The sequence below is a fragment of the Pseudophryne corroboree genome, chromosome 7, assembly GCF_028390025.1.
Source record: "Pseudophryne corroboree isolate aPseCor3 chromosome 7, aPseCor3.hap2, whole genome shotgun sequence".
NCBI lineage: Eukaryota > Metazoa > Chordata > Amphibia > Anura > Myobatrachidae > Pseudophryne > Pseudophryne corroboree.
Window position 1 is genome coordinate 402402332 of NC_086450.1, and position 20305 is coordinate 402422636.

The following is a 20305-nucleotide window of genomic DNA, read 5'->3' on the forward strand; positions in this document are numbered from 1 at the left end:
CTGCTACATGTTTGTAAATAAAGCAAAAAAACATGCAAATGGCAAAACCTAGTTGCGCTGTAGGTGGGGCAGAGAGTTTTAGATTTGGGTGGGATATATTTTTTTTGTGCAGGGTAAATACTGGCTGCTTTTGCATGTAGTCCACAAATGTTAGACAGCTTTATTTTTACACTACAAGTTAGATTTCAGTTTGAACATAACCCACACAAATCTAACTTTACCTGTACATGTTACATTTGCCCCACCAGCAGTACAACATAGTATTGTCCAGTTGTATGCTTTTTTGGAACTGAAAGGCACCGCAATGGCGCTGACAGGTGCCGGGTCCCAGGGCAAGTGCACAAGCGGCGGATTGAATGCGCATGCACAAACACCCAGCTTCTATGGTCTGCAACGACTGCAGTCCATAAAAGCCAGATTGGACTGGCAACCAGGCTGGGAGTGGTTTCCTACAGGAAGCCAGGTCTCTACTAATCGCAGCCCGGTCTGGCAGTCCCAGAGTAAGGAAACATTTCCCAATGGGACTGCCTTTTGTGCCTGTGACTGACAGGTAGGATTTCAAATAGGAAGTCGCTGCCAGTCACAGTGAAGCCAGTGCAGTCACAGACTGCATATGGCTTCCCTGACACTGAGCTGGGTGGTGGATTTTACCTGGGGGGCTGCAGTCCTTCAGGCCCTAGGTAACATGCGCAACTGCTGGTGGTGACTGTTGTCTCAATGCAGCTTCTTGTGAGCAGTAAGACAACAAGTTGCAGATACATTTTGACTTCTTGACCTGTGCAAACAGGTTGGAGTATAGTTCACGTCCTGACAATAAACAAATGTAACTTTTTGATCAGTGGGGAATTAAATACTTTGTGGGTAGTGTTTAAGGGTGTTTCATTTGGATAAACCCTGCTATTGAAAGACAACCCGCCAACATCTACCTCTTTAAAATGGGGCGCCCTGGTTTCCTGACCACAATTGTGTGTAAAGGTCGACTGATCAATGGATATTCTGGCAAATTTTTCTTCTCTATTCAACAGTGCACTTAGAAATGATTTCTCTTCATAAAATATACAGGACTTGTCCTGCAGCGTCTGTCTAAGCAGAGTGACCGATCAATGCACAGATACTTCAGAGGTCAAAATATTAGCTAAGAAGGTGTTATTACAAATTGCCAAATAAATCAAGCTAACTTATTAACGGTTTTCCACAGGGATTCAGCAGTAATTGTAGTCATATTCATGAAACCTCAGTCACTAATGTGCAATGGGCCTGCTACATGTTTGTAAATAAAGCAAAAAAACATGCAAATGGCAAAACCTAGTTGCGCTGTAGGTGGGGCAGAGAGTTTTAGATTTGGGTGGGATATATTTTTTTTGTGCAGGGTAAATACTGGCTGCTTTTGCATGCAGTCCACAAATGTTAGACAGCTTTATTTTTACACTACAAGTTAGATTTCAGTTTGAACATAACCCACACAAATCTAACTTTATCTGTACATGTTACATTTGCCCCACCAGCAGTACAACATAGTATTGTCCAGTTGTATGCTTTTTTGGAACTGAAAGGCACCGCAATGGCGCTGACAGGCGCCGGGTCCCAGGGCAAGTGCACAAGAGGCGGATTGAATGCGCATGCACAAACACCCAGCTTCTATGGTCTGCAACGACTGCAGTCCATAAAAGCCAGATTGGACTGGCAACCAGGCTAGGAGTGGTTTCCTACAGGAAGCCAGGTCTCTACTAATCGCAGCCCGGTCTGGCAGTCCCAGAGTAAGGAAACATTTCCCAATGGGACTGCCTTTTGTGCCTGTAACTGACAGGTAGGATTTCAAATAGGAAGTCGCTGCCAGTCACAGTGAAGCCAGTGCAGTCACAGACTGCATATGGCTTCCCTGACACTGAGCTGGGTGGTGGATTTTACCTGGGGGGCTGCAGTCCTTCAGCCCCTAGGTAACATGCGCAACTGCTGGTGGTGACTGTTGTCTCAATGCAGCTTCTTGTGAGCAGTAAGACAACAAGTTGCAGATACATTTTGACTTCTTGACCTGTGCAAACAGGTTGGAGTATAGTTCACGTCCTGACAATAAACAAATGTAACTTTTTGATGAGTGGGGAATTAAATACTTTGTGGGTAGTGTTTAAGGGTGTTTCATTTGGATAAACCCTGCTATTGAAAGACAACCCGCCAACATCTACCTCTTTAAAATGGGGTGCCCTGGTTTCCTGACCCCTAGTCATGGATGTGTAGTGAAGTAAATGGCTCATGAGGCACTGCTAGTACCAGAGCCAGATTTACACAAAATACATGAGCCCAAGGGTTCATGTAGGAGTTATACACAGGTGCAGCAGTATATACTGCTGGAAATTTGGTTTTGAGATGTATGGAAAAGTTAGGTAGGTGAGGCACAGCCTCTCCTGTTATAGACTTTTTACTCCAGAGTTTTAACTATAAATAGAATATTACAAAGATGATATTTAAAATATATTCTTTGTATTTTTCATATACTTTATATAGTCAGAACTCTGGCTTATACGCTACCTCACCTGCCCCACCTCACCAGCAGAGGCGTAACTAGGGTTTTTGGAGCCCAGGGCAAGATCAATAATGGCGCCCCCAGCCCCCCCCCCCCCCCCCCCAACCCCCCCCAGAATTTTTTTTTTTTATATATATATAAAATGATAATAATAAAAAAAAAATACAAAAGGAAAGTATGTGCAGACACCACCGGTGTCACTGCATATAAAGATGTCAGGGTGTGTATGTACAGATGTAGGTGCAGTGGTCGAAGTTGAATTTTTGAAGGCGGAATGAAAGAGTGCAGATAGCAATTATGCTCCGGAAAAGGGGCGCGGTCACTCAAAAGGGGCGTGTCCTTCAGTGTAGTAGGACCCCTTATACTATCTAGTACTGGTGCCCCTTTCACATTATAGCACACGGTATGAGCCGAAATTCACATTATAGCACACAGTATGAGCCGAAATTCACATTACCCCACACGGCATGAGCCGAAATTCACATTATAGCACACAGTATGAGCCGAAATTCACATTACCCCACATGGTATGAGCCGAAATTCACATTATAGCACACGGTATGAGCCGAAATTCACATTATAGCACACGGTATGAGCCAAAATTCACATTACTCCACATGGTATGAGCCAAAATTCACATTACCCCACATGGTATGAGCCGAAATTCACATTACAGCACACGGTATGAGCCAAAATTCACATTACCCCACACGGCATGAGCCGAAATTCACATTATAGCACACAGTATGAGCCAAAATTCACATTACCCCACATGGTATGAGCCGAAATTCACATTACAGCACACGGTATGAGCCGAAATTCACATTACAGCACACGGAATGAGCCAAAATTCACATTACCCCACATAGTATGAGCCGAAATTCACATTATAGCACATGGTATGAGCCAAAATTCACGTTACAGCACATGATTTGAGCCAAAATTCCCATTATAGAGTTAGGGGATCCTACCCCCAGAATTAACATGGCCTGTGGGGTACTATGATGAGGGGAGCCCACCCCCTTAATAGACTAATTGCAGTTTAACAGCGGAAGGGCTGCAGCGGTTTCTCACCCCAAGCTGCGGCGCTTCTGCCACCTCCGACACTCCACATCTTCGGCACCACCCGGGATGCAGAGCACCGCACCGGGTATGCACCCTTTTCAGTGTGGTCTGCTGCGCTCCGAAGGGGTTCTTGTTTCATGCTGCAGGATCCCGATGTACGCCTTCCTCCCCGCTGTTACTGTTACGGTAAGCATTAGTATCGTTTACCGCAGAGGCCATTTTCTGAGGCATATGTGTTAAACCTCAGGAACTGAGATGCCCTTCTCACCATACAGCTGTGTGGCCGAGCCGGGCGGGGGGATAGCCAGCAGCAGCATGCCGGATATCAGCAGCAGAGGGTGCGGGCTGTACATACTTGAGGCAGCTGGATATTCAACAGTGCTGAAAGCCTCCAGAGCCCGCACCCCCGGAGCTGCAGTACACCGGCAGAGGACACCCATCCCCCGAACCCTGCGTAGCCCAAAGCCGGAGATCAGCAGCATGTTGAACGCGGAAGCAGAAGCTGCTTATTGCCGGTCAACATGCTGCTGATCTCCGGCTTTGGGCTCCGCACGTGCCTTACAGCCCCCACCCTCGGCTGCTTATATCCGGCATGCTGCCCCTGCTGCTGGCTTTCCACCCGCCCGGCTCGCCCACCCAGCTGGATGGTGAGTGAGAAGGGCATCTCAGTGCCCGTGGTTTAATACATATCTCTCTTCGGTAAATGGCTATTAGTACATTCCACACACACTGATTACACACACACAGACTGGCCACCCCCAAATCCTACACACACCCACTCAGACTACACACACATTCTCATACTTTCCTCTCCCCCACACACATACTGGACTGCAAAAATTTACACACACCGACACTGTTCCACACACACACAATTAACACACACTCACACTGTCCCACACACACAATTAACACACACGCACACTGTCCCACACACCAGTGGCGTGCGGTGAGGTCAGTGGCGTGTGGTGAGGCACTACAGCCATAATGTCTGCCGAATCCTGCCGATGACCCCTACCGCCACCGAGCCAATGCCTGCCACTGCCTCTGAGCCGATGCCCGCTGCCACCACCAATGGCTTACAAACTCGCCCACCATCAACTGACCCAGCCCTCCGCCACTAATTTGTGACTCAGTCCAAAGCCGCCAATGCCCGCTGCATGCCTGCTCATCATACTTGTGATATATTGTACATTTTTATAGAAAAAAATAATAATTTGTGTTTGGGACTGGGAAGGGAGTGGGAGGAGGACATGAATGCAATTTTGTAGTCCAGGGCTTCCATTAACTTAATGGAGAAGGGTCTGAATGGGTTAAAAATGTACAAAAGAAAACTGCGTAAGGTCCCCCCTCCTAAGTATAACCAGCCTCGGGCTCTTTGAGCTGGTTCTGGTTGTTTAAATACTGGGAAAAAATTGGACAGGGGTTCCCCGTATTTAGACAACCAGCATCGGGCTCTTAGTCCGGTCCTGGTTCCAAAAATACAGGGGACAAAAGATGTAGGGGTCCCCCCGTATTTTTAAAACCAGCACCGGGCTCCACTAGCCAGGGACATAATGCCACAGCCGGGGGACACATTTATGTAGGTCCCTGCGGCCGTGGCATTACCCCCCCCCCCAACTAGTCACCACTGGCCGGGGTTCCCTGGAGGAGTGGGGACCCCTTAAATCAAGGGTCACCACCCCTCCAGGCACCCAAGGGCCAGGGGTGAAGCCCGAGGCTGTCCCCCCCATCCGTGGGCTGTGGATGGGAGGCTGATAGCCATGTAAGTAAAAAAAGAATATTGTTTTTTTGTTGTGGAACTACAAGGCCCAGAAAGCCTCCCCCCCTTGCTGGTACTTGGAGAACCTCAAGTACCAACACGCAGGGAAATAACGGGCCCGCCGGTACCTGTAGTTCTACAACAGAAAAAATACCCAAATAAAAACACAACTCACACACCGTGACAGTAAAAATTTATTAAAACACACTGACACACTCACACATACTTACCTATATCCCACGCCGGTCACGTCCACTTGTCCAGTAGAATCCAAAAGGGGTAGCTGTAAAAATGAGAGACACATTACTTACCTACATCCCACGCCGGTCACGTCCACTTGTCCAGTAGAATCCAATAGGGGAATCTGTAAAAATGAGAGACAGATTACTTACCTACATCCCACGCCGGTCACGTCCACTTGTCCAGTAGAATCCAATAGGGGAATCTGTAAACATGAGAGACAGATTACTTACCAACATCCCACGCCGGTCACGTCCACTTGTCCAGTAGAATCCAATAGGGGAATCTGTAAAAATGAGAGACAGATTACTTACCTAAATCCCACGCCGGTCACGTCCACTTGTCCAGTAGAATCCAATAGGGGTACCTGTAAAAATGAGAGACAGATTACTTACCTACATCCCACGCCGATCACGTCCACTTGTCCAGTAGAATCCAATAGGGGTACCTGTAAAAATGAGAGACAGATTACTTACCTACATCCCACGCCGATCACGTCCACTTGTCCAGTAGAATCCAATAGGGGTACCTGTAAAAATGAGATACAGATTACTTACCTACATCCCACGCCGATCACGTCCACTTGTCCAGTAGAATCCAATAGGGGTACATGTAAAAATGAAAATTATACTTACAAACTTCAATCCACAGGAGGAGAGAGAGAGAGAGAGAGAGAGAGAGAGAGAGAGAGGGGGGGGAGGAGGAGAGGGGGGGGAGGAGGAGGAGGAGGAGGAGGGAGGAGGAGGAGGGGGGGGGGAGGAGGGGAGGGGGGGGAGGAGGAGGGGAGGAGGGGAGGGGAGGAGGAGGAGGGGGGGGGAGGAGGAGGAGGAGGGGGGAGGAGGAGGAGGGGGGGAGGAGGAGGAGGGGGTGGGAGGAGGAGGAGGGAGAGACTAACCTGCTGCTGCTGCTGCTGGGGAGACCGGCACACACTGCAGGGCCACGACGGGAGGACGGAGCCGGCGGAGGAGGGGGAGAGCCGCACACCGCCGCTCCTGTCAGCGGCAGCGGAGGAGGAGGACGGGGCGCACACTACAGACGCCAATAACCGCCGGGACAATTAACACACACACACAATTAACACACACGCACACTGTCCCACACACACACACACACACACAATTAACACACACACGCACACTGTCCCACACACACACACACAATTAACACACGCACACTGTCCCACACACACAAATAACACACACGCACACTGTCCCACACACACACAATTAACACACACTCACACTGTCCCACACACACACACACACACACAATTAACACACCCACACAATTAACACACATTCACACTGTCACACACACAATTAACACACTCACACTGTCCCACACACACAATTAACGCACTCACACAATTAACACACACTCACACTGTCACACACACACACAATTAACACACCCACAATTAACACACATTCACACTGTCCCACACACACACAATTAACACACATTCACACTGTCCCACACACACACAATTAACACACTCACACTGTCACACACTCACACAATTAACACACACTCACACACAATTAACACACACACACACTGTCCCGCACCCCCCTCTCCCGACAGAAAAAAAATATAAACATAATTTGAAAGCCCGCTCACCTGTTAAGGCCCGCGCACCTCCACGGTCGCGCGCACGCGCGATCGTGTTCAGTACAATGTGCAGGGAGGAGGGGAGGCTCCTGGCTGCCGCTGCCTGTCCAGTGTGACAGGCACAGCAGCCGGGGAGACAGGGAGAGCGCCGCAGGTAGCGCCGGCGGAATCCCTGTCGCATGGGGTGAGCGGCCCGTGCCAGTGGCGCCCCCTCTCTGTTGGGGCTTCCACGGCGCCCAGGGCACGTGCCCTGCTCGCCCCGTGCTAGATACGCCTCACACGTCACTGCCATTACTAGATTGCAGACAGGCACCCCCAGTGCTTGAAAGCTGTCAGCACTGACTGTGAAAACTGGGGGAAATTAAAACTCCAACTCTCTATTATTCAGATTAAGTTTACTACCATGATCCTAGCTGTTTAAGCAAATACATATAAAGGAAAATGCCAATGAACAGAAGGTATTTATAGACAACCCTACACAGAGTCATTTTCTTAGCAGTTGAAAAGTTAAAGCTTTTTTACTACAACATCATACGCTGAGGTCCAGCATAACCATTATGCAAACCTACAGGTAGGAATCTTAACCATTTTCATTTGTACTACACACAGAGAAGAACAAAATGGGACTTATCCACTCACTACTGATATTCCAGACTTTGGTCTAGGCTACATTACACCACGAGAGAGATGATCCATTGATGGGTACCAGCAAAGAGTTTTTTCTGAAGCTGATCTTTGAAAATACAGGTAATACCACCATTGCCTCTGCAAGACTGATGCAAATTGAGCAATGCAGTGTCTTCAGTGTGCCATTGAATTTCAGACTATTGCAGCAGAGACTACATGGAATGAGAAATCACCGCTTGCCTCCTTTCAGGGAGGATTAATGGATTCCATTAAAGAAAAGCTACTTTTCTTGTTTTTTGTTTTTTTTTTGTTTTTTTTTGTTTTTTATTGGGTGGGGGAGGGGGGGTTTGCACCTGCCTGGAAGGCAACATCATCCTTCACCTTTGCGTCTTCTCGCCAAAAAGATTCCTCTTTCCCGAGGTCAACTAAGACATGAGAAACTGTGAGTTCCCAGATTTCTCTTCTCTATCCTCAATGACTACAAGAAGCTGCATTTTCAACTCTCGGCAAAAATAGTGGGTGCTATGCCTAAGTGCAACTTCATAACATGTCTGTCGCAGCCGAAGGCAGTTCTTTACCAGATGATCAATCATGAAGTGCGAAGACATTGTACTTGCAGACTTGATTTCAGGAGAATACATCTGTATGACTAGCTGGACAGGACCCAGATTAAAATAGAAGCTCTCAGTAAGGTGCCTGAGGCACTTGAAGGTAATTAGTTCACAGCCCCTCACTGCCAACTGCAGCTCCTGCAATGGAGATATGACTCACTATTGGCAGGGCATCCCGCTATCACTAAATCCATTTCTTTGTTCTTCCACCTATAAGAAAGGATGACCTCTCCTTTATCCAGTCCTTTGGGCTCCTGATGCCCCTGGCAATTCCACAGAACCAATGTACCAATGTCTCTATGGATTTGATCACTGTACTCTCCAACAACCAAGCAAAACTACCATCTTGGAGATAACCGATCTCTTTTCCAACCTTTTCCATTTAAGGGTCTTGAAATTACTACCATCATAACCCAAACTCTCCAGGAACTTCACCAAAGAGGTCTCCTGACTACACTGACTTCCCCAGAAGATTATCACTGACTGGGGGCTTAAGTTCATGGAAAAATGTTAGAGTCCCTTCTTCAAAGTACAAATGGACTGGCAGAGCATGTTAACCCGAGGGATTGGTTACATACTAGGCTGCAAGCCTCTGGCTGCAAAGCCTCTTAGCTGTGAAGTATGTTAGTGTAAAGTATGAGGATAATATTAATATGAACATTAGAGATATACGGAGAGAAACAGAAGGACAGCAGACTATCTTCCCCACCTCCACAAAAGAACTGCAATCAACATACTACAGTGAGTTACCTAATCCACTACCACCAACGCCTGCAGCCTGCACAGCCTGGACACTGAACTCCCTGTCTGATTAAGTAACAGCCCTACTGCTCTCACACATTGCTTTCTGCACCTCAGTTATACTATCTACAAGCACTGTGTAACAATCTCAGCCATTCCGTTCCTTCCATTATTTCCCTCTGAACAACACTACTGTACTGGAATTATGGCTCCTCGATCCTGTCCCATACGAATCCTCACTGCTAGGTCACCCCCCCTTCCCCCCCCCAAATTTCCAGACCACCCACATGCTTTCAGAACCCAGTCAACATGCTCCCCATCTCCCCTGTCCCCTCCCTTCCTTTCTCCTGTGCATTCTGGAATGCTAGATCAATCTGCAAAAAGTTGCCAACTATCCACGACCTCTTCATCTCCCACTCTTTTAACCTTCTTGCCATCACTGAAACCTGGCTCTACTCCTCTGACACCACCTCCCTTGCTGCCCTCTCCTAAGGAGGCCTCTCCTTCACCCACTCGGTCAGACCTGATGACCACCACGGTGGAGGCGTGGGCATCCTTCTCTCCCCAAACTGCACCTTTCGTGTCATCCCACCTGAGCCTTCCCTCACCTTCTCCACCTTTGAGGTCCACACTATCTGCCTCTTCTACCCCATTCACCTCCTTGTGGCAGTGCTATACCCCCCCCCTTCCCCCCGGCCGCTGTTCGCCTTTCCTTGACAACTTTGCTGCCTGGCTTCCCCACTTTCTCTCCTCCACCCTCACCTCTATTATCCTCTGTGACTTTAACATCCCTGTTGTCATCTAAAAAAAAAACAACAACCTCGACCCTTCATCACCCACTAGCTACCACCCCATCTCTCTTCTCCCATTTGCCTCCAAACTACTTGAACGACTGTTCTACAGCCGTCTTACAAGCTACCTCTCTGACAACTCCATCCTTGATCCACTACAATCTGGCTTTCGCCCACACCACTTCGCTGAGACTGCCCTGGTGAAAGTCACCAATGACCTGCTTTCGACCAAATCCAGGGGCCACTTCTCTCTGCTCATCCTTCTGGACCTCTCTGCTGCCTTTGACACCATGGATCATCCTCTCCTCCTCTGCACACTCCAAAACGTTGGCCTCTCTAGCACTGTCCTTGACTGGTTTACCTCTTACCTCTCTAACCGCTCCTTCTCTGTATCGGCCTCCGGCAACACCTCACACCCTTCCATCCTTCCTTTTGGTGTCCTTCAGGGTTCTGTCCTAGGCCCCTGGGTGCACTCATTAACTCCTTTGGCCTTCAATACCACCTCTATGCTGATGACACACAACTCTACCTCCCCTCTCCTGATCTGTCCCCCTCTGTCCTCTCTCAGGTTTCCAGCTGCCTCTCCGCCATCTCCTCCTGGATGTCTGAGTGCCCAACATGGACAAAACTGAACTCATTATCTTTCCCCCAGCCAGAGTAACACCCCCTACCAATATCTCTATCACTGTTGACAACACCATCATCTCCCCCATTCCCCAACTCTGCTGCTTGGGCGTCACTCTTGACTCCTCCCTCTCCTTTGCACCACACATCCAAGCTCTGGCACAATCCTGTTGGTTGCAGCTACGCAACATTGCTCGCATCAGGCCATTTCTCTCCCAGAGTGCAACTAAACTTATCATCCACCCACTGGTTATCTCACGACACGACTACTGCAATGTTGTCCTCACTGGCCTCACTTGCTCCCATCTCGCCACTCCACATCTGTCACTCCCCTTCGACAAAATCTGCACTGACTTTCATTCCCCTACAGAATGCTCTTCAAACTCCTCACCCTTACTTACAAGGCCATCTCTAATTCCACTGCTCCCTACATCTCCAACCTCCTCTCCCTTCATACTCCCTCCCGCCCCCTATGGTCGGCCAATGACAGTCGCCTCTCCTCTGCCCTGGTCACTGCTTCCCATGCTCGAGTTCAAGATTTTGCTTGTGCTGCACCCCTTCAGTGGAACGCGCTCCCCTGCTGCATTAGACTCTCCCTGACCTTGCAAAGCTTCAAACAGGCACTTAAAACCCACCTATTCATCAAAGCATACCCTTCCAATGCATAACCTAGTCCTGAGGCTGCTCCTTCATCCCCCTGCCTCATGCCTTGAATGTCTCTGCTTTGCTTACATACTGCCATCAGGCTACCTCCCGCTTGCTTGAACCTCTTGTCATCTGTCTGTCGCCCCTTCCCACTAGATTGTTAGCTCTTCAGAGCAGGGCCCTCTTTCCTCTTGTTGTCAAAGCACTCTTCTCGACACATTTCACTCACAGCTCTCTCCTACTCAGCGACCATCTTTACCCGCTTTTTCTTCTGCTGGTAAAGGCTCATCTCTATCTATGGCCGCAAGCCCCAAGTAGTATGATGATTACGGTCTCGCTACTTACATCTTAGCTGTATTATGTTTTGAGAATTGTGGTGCTCTTTGTTACCTGTACTCTATTTTTGTTATTTATTTACTGTAATGCTAAGTTTTGTCTCCCTGTACTGTCCTTTGTACGGTGCTGCAAAACACTTGTGGTGCCTTATAAATAAAATGTAATAATAATAATAATAATAATTGGTTTTAGATATCCAGGAAGAACAACCTGTAACAGGGCTTCATAGGGGTAACTCCCTTGGCAATAGCTATACTCATCCAGTCTTCATAGTCTCCAGAGTTTCTTCAAAAAAATATGCATACCAGAGAAAGGACAGTCAACCTCATCTTCTTCCTCCGGCTGATAGACTCTAGCTCATTTTCTTCCTCTGGCTGAGGGACCTTAGCTCATCTTCTTTCTCTGGCTGATAGCCCTTAGCTCTTCTTCTTCCTCGGGCTGATAGAACCTAGCTCATCTTCTTCCTCTGGCTGATAGACCCTAGCTCATCTTCTTTCTCTGGCTGATAGACCCTAGCTTATCTTCTTCCTCTGGCTGATAGACCCTAGCTCATCTTCTTCCTCTGGCTGATAAAGCCTAGGTCATCTTCCCCTTCTAACTCATAGGCCCTAACTTCTTCTATGTACATAGGTATTATATCAGAGCAATAAGAAGGAGAGCAAGGTTTCATCTGAAATATATAGAAAAACAAAACTCTATAAGTCAAGATAAAGTAAGGAAAATTGTATTCTATCAGCCTGAGATACTGTAAGAGGGGATGACTGCAGGAGACTGCCATTCACAAGCGGCCGTTCACAACACCTCCCCCTACATCCTGCCCGCTGAGAATCCCGACAGTTAGCATGCCGACTAGCAGGGACTATTCCCACTCGTGGGTGTCCATGAGTGGGAATAGAACCTGTGGCAACTGAGCCCAAAGCATGCTGAGCGCAGCGAGTCCACAAGGGGCTTGTTGCACCCCCCACCACCACCCCCGCCGGCATTCCGCTGCTGGGATACCGGCGGAGGTATGCTGACCGCCGGTCATGCATAGCTAACCTCTGTGAGAGATCTAGGTTGTATCACTCAGAGAATGAGGAGCGAGAATTATGTTCTATCAGAGTGTATGATGAAGAAGAGGAGTTATATCATCACAGTAATAAAAAGATTGGAAGTTAAGTTTAGAGTACTGTATACAAGAAGAAGCATGATAGCTGGAGAATAGCCATCTGAATAAGGAGAAAACCATAGCTGGAAACTTTTAACCCTTCGCCCCTGGAGAGTTCATGGAGGGGAGATGCAGAAGATTCACTGCGGGGGTCAAGGCTGGTGATTCTCATAATTTGACATCATCATTGTGCCCCTTCCCTCCCCCATCCTACCCATTTCACTAGGAAGTGGGCACATGCAGGAGGGTGATCTGTGGGACTCCCCAAAAAATTGTGAAGTCCCATGAATATTCTAGGCAGTAGGGACATGTGAAGAAAACTTAGGGCAAGGTTCTACCTATTTAGATAAGAGGAAAGGAAGACTGTGTTCTGTATATGGGTGTGAGAAACAGAATAGTAGAACTACAGAATCAGATTAACCACTAACACAAGACACATAAAATGTGATATATGACTTATACTGTACCAACACTAGTTGCAGTAACTACAGAGATGAATAGACACCACTGAGTAAAGATATTTATTACCAATAAAGTTATTCCCAGGGGTGTGTTGTGTTGTTTTAGATTAGAGAAAATGACTCCTTTTGTCATGGAGATACAATAAGCCCGCAGTCATATCCAGACACATATCAGATCAAGTAAACACATCTCAGCTGGAATTATTTCCTATTAGTTGTTGTATCACTGAGGGGAGCCTGATTCATTTTATCAATTAAAACAACCCTTGAAGTTCAACAACAAAAAATTTTAGTTAATTATAAGCAAACAATTAGTAGAGATCAATTCGTAGCGGGTGGCAGAAGTTCATCAAATTAGACATAAGAATATGCTATGTTTTGTTTTATTAAGAAAACGTGCAGTAAATGTAAAATTAATAAATGCCTACGTAGTTTGTAGTTTCAAACGCCAATGCGAGACTCTTTTAAAGTCCCTTGATACCAACCTATATTCCTATTGTGTCTGTGCGCACCCAAACATGATGGATGATCACGTGGCCAGTGGCAGAACTACTGTCGAGCATTACTTTCCATAGCCTGCAAAGGCAGACATAATTCTGTCCAGCTCTATACTTGTAGGATCAGTCTAGAAGACTCATCAACTAATCATTATAAATCTGTCATTCATCTCCTGTCTTAGGGAATCCTGATCACATACATATGCAGGACATTTGTAAAGAATCTCTCCTTCCATACTCTATACATACTTGCCTACTTATTGGCTGCTCTGTCGGGGAGGGCGAAGCCAGGTCGCACAGGAGGGGGCAGTCCGGGAGCATTGAGGAGGCAGTCTGGGGGCATGGAGACATCCACATTACCGGCATTGTAAAGCGGGGGTGTGGAGCTACGATGGCGCGATTTAAAGAGAATCGTGTCATCGCCCACGGGGATGAGCAGGTGATAGGGAGGTGCGGGCGGTGGGGAGAGGGATGCAGGATACTTGCCCACTTCCCCAGGAGGCCGGGAGTGCCACCCGATTTTCGGGAGCCTCCTGGCCATCCTGGGAGAATAGGCAAGTATGGCTCTATATAGGGTGTGAGCCAGTTTCTGAATCCTGAGAACCATTGAAACTCACATTTTTCAAAGAGGCTTATCCTGAATCCCCTTACTCTCCAATTTTCCTGCAACACTTTACATCAAACTCCCCTGCAACACTTTTCACCAAACTCTCCTTTAATACTTTATACCACCCTCCCAATGCAACACTTTACAACACACTCCCCCAGTACACTTTACACCAAACTGTCTGGCTGTAACACTTTACATCCCCAAACACATGCAGTTTTTAAACCAAACACCCCTGTAACACTTTTTTGAATCATGGCTCCCTAGAGTTTCAGAATTTTTTTTTCAGAACACTGATAGGCTATAAGTTTCTTATTGACAAATTCAGAACAAAATATTAAAGTATGTTTACAGTATATGTCATCCTGATGTTCCGTTATGTGGATAGGGACAGGATTAGTTTCTGTGTGTCCTCATATTTTATGACTGGAAAACAGAAGCACTGGTTTTGCCTGTTATAGTGATCATAAATAATATGAATTGGTCCTGGATCACCAACCAAGAGCACCTCTGCAACACAGTTTGGGAGCCAATACTTTATACCACACTCATCTGCTACACTTTTCACCACAGTCCCCTGTAATACTTTATATTACTCTACCATGCTACACTTTACACCACACTCGCCTACAACACTTTACGCCACACTCGCCTACAATACTTTATACCACACTTTTCTAAAACACTTTACACCACACTCCCCAGCAAAACACATTACACCACACTCCTCTGCAACACTTTACACCACACTAACCTGCTACACTTTTCACCACAGTCCCCTGTAACATTTTACATTACATTCCCATGCTACACTTTACACCTCACTCGCCTACAACACTTTACGCCACACTAGCCTACAATACTTTATACCACACTTTTCTAAAACACTTTGCACCACACTCCTCTGCAACACTTTACACGTCAGTCCCCTATAACACTTTACACCAAGCTGTTCTCAAACACTTAACACTACTCCCCTGCAATACCATGCCACTCTCCCCTGTAACACTTTACACCATACTTGTACCTCACTCATCCCACAATTTGTGTCTTTACTGTTTGTTTAGATAGCAGACTGCCTGCTGCAAATGCTAATTGGCATGGCCATCTATACCCTTTTGGACTAATATATACTTTTTGTACCTCTTAAATTGTACAGCACTATGTAAAATGTTGTCATTGTTGTAAATATACAAGAATTTTATTATTATTATTATTATTATTATTATTATTTTAAAATTATTATTATTATTATTTCTTGTATAACATACAGAAATGTAAACCTATAAACAATGATAGAGTTTTTGCTATTACTTTGCATCTCATCTCCTAGTGAATCATCCTCTGTGTTTTCCTGTGATATATTTGTTAGAGGCGTCTCTGGGGCTTTCACACACCTACTACAGATCATGTCCAGAGAGACCTACCACTCAGTCCAAGCTGAAAAGGAATAATTCCTGTAGACCTGCTCTAACCTCCCTGCAGATGAATAAGCTGCGAGCCTGGCTCTGTCATGTATTAATAAAATAACAGTAAATATTTTATACACGCGAAGAGCCAGCGGATAGACTGATCTGACGGCGCATATCAGCAGGTGCTGTCTGCAATGTGCATCCTGCCAGATGTAGCACAATCTCTGTAAGATGTCAAGGAAGAGACAATGTGTTCTAACAACAGCTAGATGAACTGCACAGAGTTTGTGCTGGCTGAGACAGGGCTGAGTCTACATGTGCTATGCTGAATATGCTGAATATAGGTAACTGACAGGACCGGTACATAAATATAGTATACTAGAGATGAGCGCCTGAAATTTTTCGGGTTTTGTGTTTTGGTTTTGGGTTCGGTTCCGCGGCCGTGTTTTGGGTTCGAACGCGTTTTGGCAAAACCTCACCGAATTTTTTTTGTCGGATTCGGGTGTGTTTTGGATTCGGGTGTTTTTTTCCAAAAACACTAAAAAACAGCTTAAATCATAGAATTTGGGGGTCATTTTGATCCCAAAGTATTATTAACCTCAAAAACCATAATTTACACTCATTTTCAGTCTATTCTGAATACCTCACACCTCACAATATTATTTTTAGTCCTAAAATTTGCACCGAGGTCGCTGTGTGAGTAAGATAAGCGACCCTAGTGGCCGACACAAACACCGGGCCCATCTAGGAGTGGCACTGCAGTGTCACGCAGGATGTCCCTTCCAAAAAACCCTCCCCAAACAGCACATGACGCAAAGAAAAAAAGAGGCGCAATGAGGTAGCTGTGTGAGTAAGATTAGCGACCCTAGTGGCCGACACAAACACCGGGCCCATCTAGGAGTGGCACTGCAGTGTCACGCAGGATGGCCCTTCCAAAAAACCCTCCCCAAACAGCACATGACGCAAAGAAAAAAAGAGGCGCAATGAGGTAGCTGTGTGAGTAAGATTAGCGACCCTAGTGGCCGACACAAACACCGGGCCCATCTAGGAGTGGCACTGCAGTGTCACGCAGGATGGCCCTTCCAAAAAACCCTCCCCAAACAGCACATGACGCAAAGAAAAAAAGAGGCGCAATGAGGTAGCTGTGTGAGTAAGATTAGCGACCCTAGTGGCCGACACAAACACCGGGCCCATCTAGGAGTGGCACTGCAGTGTCACGCAGGATGGCCCTTCCAAAAAACCCTCCCCAAACAGCACATGACGCAAAGAAAAAAAGAGGCGCAATGAGGTAGCTGACTGTGTGAGTAAGATTAGCGACCCTAGTGGCCGACACAAACACCGGGCCCATCTAGGAGTGGCACTGCAGTGTCACGCAGGATGTCCCTTCCAAAAAACCCTCCCCAAACAGCACATGATGCAAAGAAAAAAAGAGGCGCAATGAGGTAGCTGTGTGAGTAAGATTAGCGACCCTAGTGGCCGACACAAACACCGGGCCCATCTAGGAGTGGCACTGCAGTGTCACGCAGGATGGCCCTTCCAAAAAACCCTCCCCAAACAGCACATGACGCAAAGAAAAAAAGAGGCGCAATGAGGTAGCTGTGTGAGTAAGATTAGCGACCCTAGTGGCCGACACAAACACCGGGCACATCTAGGAGTGGCACTGCAGTGTCACGCAGGATGTCCCTTCCAAAAAACCCTCCCCAAACAGCACATGACGCAAAGAAAAAAAGAGGCGCAATGAGGTAGCTGACTGTGTGAGTAAGATTAGCGACCCTAGTGGCCGACACAAACACCGGGCCCATCTAGGAGTGGCACTGCAGTGTCACGCAGGATGTCCCTTCCAAAAAACCCTCCCCAAACAGCACATGACGCAAAGAAAAAAAGAGGCGCAATGAGGTAGCTGACTGTGTGAGTAAGATTAGCGACCCTAGTGGCCGACACAAACACCGGGCCCATCTAGGAGTGGCACTGCAGTGTCACGCAGGATGTCCCTTCCAAAAAACCCTCCCCAAACAGCACATGACGCAAAGAAAAAAAGAGGCGCAATGAGGTAGCTGTGTGAGTAAGATTAGCGACCCTAGTGGCCGACACAAACACCGGGCCCATCTAGGAGTGGCACTGCAGTGTCACGCAGGATGGCCCTTCCAAAAAACCCTCCCCAAACAGCACATGACGCAAAGAAAAAAAGAGGCGCAATGAGGTAGCTGTGTGAGTAAGATTAGCGACCCTAGTGGCCGACACAAACACCGGGCCCATCTAGGAGTGGCACTGCAGTGTCACGCAGGATGTCCCTTCCAAAAAACCCTCCCCAATCAGCACATGATGCAAAGAAAAAGAAAAGAAAAAAGAGGTGCAAGATGGAATTGTCCTTGGGCCCTCCCACCCACCCTTATGTTGTATAAACAAAACAGGACATGCACACTTTAACCAACCCATCATTTCAGTGACAGGGTCTGCCACACGACTGTGACTGATATGACGGGTTGGTTTGGACCCCCCCCAAAAAAGAAGCAATTAATCTCTCCTTGCACAAACTGGCTCTACAGAGGCAAGATGTCCACCTCATCTTCACCCTCCGATATATCACCGTGTACATCCCCCTCCTCACAGATTATCAATTCGTCCCCACTGGAATCCACCATCTCAGCTCCCTGTGTACTTTGTGGAGGCAATTGCTGCTGGTCAATGTCTCCGCGGAGGAATTGATTATAATTCATTTTAATGAACATCATCTTCTCCACATTTTCTGGATGTAACCTCGTACGCCGATTGCTGACAAGGTGAGCGGCGGCACTAAACACTCTTTCGGAGTACACACTTGTGGGAGGGCAACTTAGGTAGAATAAAGCCAGTTTGTGCAAGGGCCTCCAAATTGCCTCTTTTTCCTGCCAGTATAAGTACGGACTGTGTGACGTGCCTACTTGGATGCGGTCACTCATATAATCCTCCACCATTCTATCAATGTTGAGAGAATCATATGCAGTGACAGTAGACGACATGTCCGTAATCGTTGTCAGGTCCTTCAGTCCGGACCAGATGTCAGCATCAGCAGTCGCTCCAGACTGCCCTGCATCACCGCCAGCGGGTGGGCTCGGAATTCTGAGCCTTTTCCTCGCACCCCCAGTTGCGGGAGAATGTGAAGGAGGAGATGTTGACAGGTCGCGTTCCGCTTGACTTGACAATTTTGTCACCAGCAGGTCTTTCAACCCCAGCAGACCTGTGTCTGCCGGAAAGAGAGATCCAAGGTAGGCTTTAAATCTAGGATCGAGCACGGTGGCCAAAATGTAGTGCTCTGATTTCAACAGATTGACCACCCGTGAATCCTTGTTAAGCGAATTAAGGGCTGCATCCACAAGTCCCACATGCCTAGCGGAATCGCTCCCTTTTAGCTCCTTCTTCAATGCCTCCAGCTTCTTCTGCAAAAGCCTGATGAGGGGAATGACCTGACTCAGGCTGGCAGTGTCTGAACTGACTTCACGTGTGGCAAGTTCAAAGGGCATCAGAACCTTGCACAACGTTGAAATCATTCTCCACTGCACTTGAGACAGGTGCATTCCACCTACTATATCGTGCTCAATTGTATAGGCTTGAATGGCCTTTTGCTGCTCCTCCAACCTCTGAAGCATATAGAGGGTTGAATTCCACCTCGTTACCACTTCTTGCTTCAGATGATGGCAGGGCAGGTTCAGTAGTTTTTGGTGGTGCTCCAGTCTTCTGTACGTGGTGCCTGTACGCCGAAAGTGTCCCGCAATTTTTCTGGCCACCGACAGCATCTCTTGCACGCCCCTGTCGTTTTTTAAAAAATTCTGCACCACCAAATTCAAGGTATGTGCAAAACATGGGACGTGCTGGAATTTGCCCATATTTAATGCACACACAATATTGCTGGCGTTGTCCGATGCCACAAATCCACAGGAGAGTCCAATTGGGGTAAGCCATTCCGCGATGATCTTCCTCAGTTGCCGTAAGAGGTTTTCAGCTGTGTGCGTATTCTGGAAAGCGGTGATACAAAGCGTAGCCTGCCTAGGAAAGAGTTGGCGTTTGCGAGATGCTGCTACTGGTGCCGCCGCTGCTGTTCTTGCGGCGGGAGTCCATACATCTACCCAGTGGGCTGTCACAGTCATATAGTCCTGACCCTGCCCTGCTCCACTTGTCCACATGTCCGTGGTTAAGTGGACATTGGGTACAACTGCATTTTTTAGGACACTGGTGAGTCTTTTTCTGACGTCCGTGTACATTCTCGGTATCGCCTGCCTAGAGAAGTGGAACCTAGATGGTATTTGGTAACGGGGGCACACTGCCTCAATAAATTGTCTAGTTCCCTGTGAACTAACGGCGGATACCGGACGCACGTCTAACACCAACATAGTTGTCAAGGACTCAGTTATCCGCTTTGCAGTAGGATGACTGCTGTGATATTTCATCTTCCTCGCAAAGGACTGTTGAACAGTCAATTGCTTACTGGAAGTAGTACAAGTGGGCTTACGACTTCCCCTCTGGGATGACCATCGACTCCCAGCGGCAACAACAGCAGCGCCAGCAGCAGTAGGCGTTACACGCAAGGATGCATCGGAGGAATCCCAGGCAGGAGAGGACTCGTCAGAAAT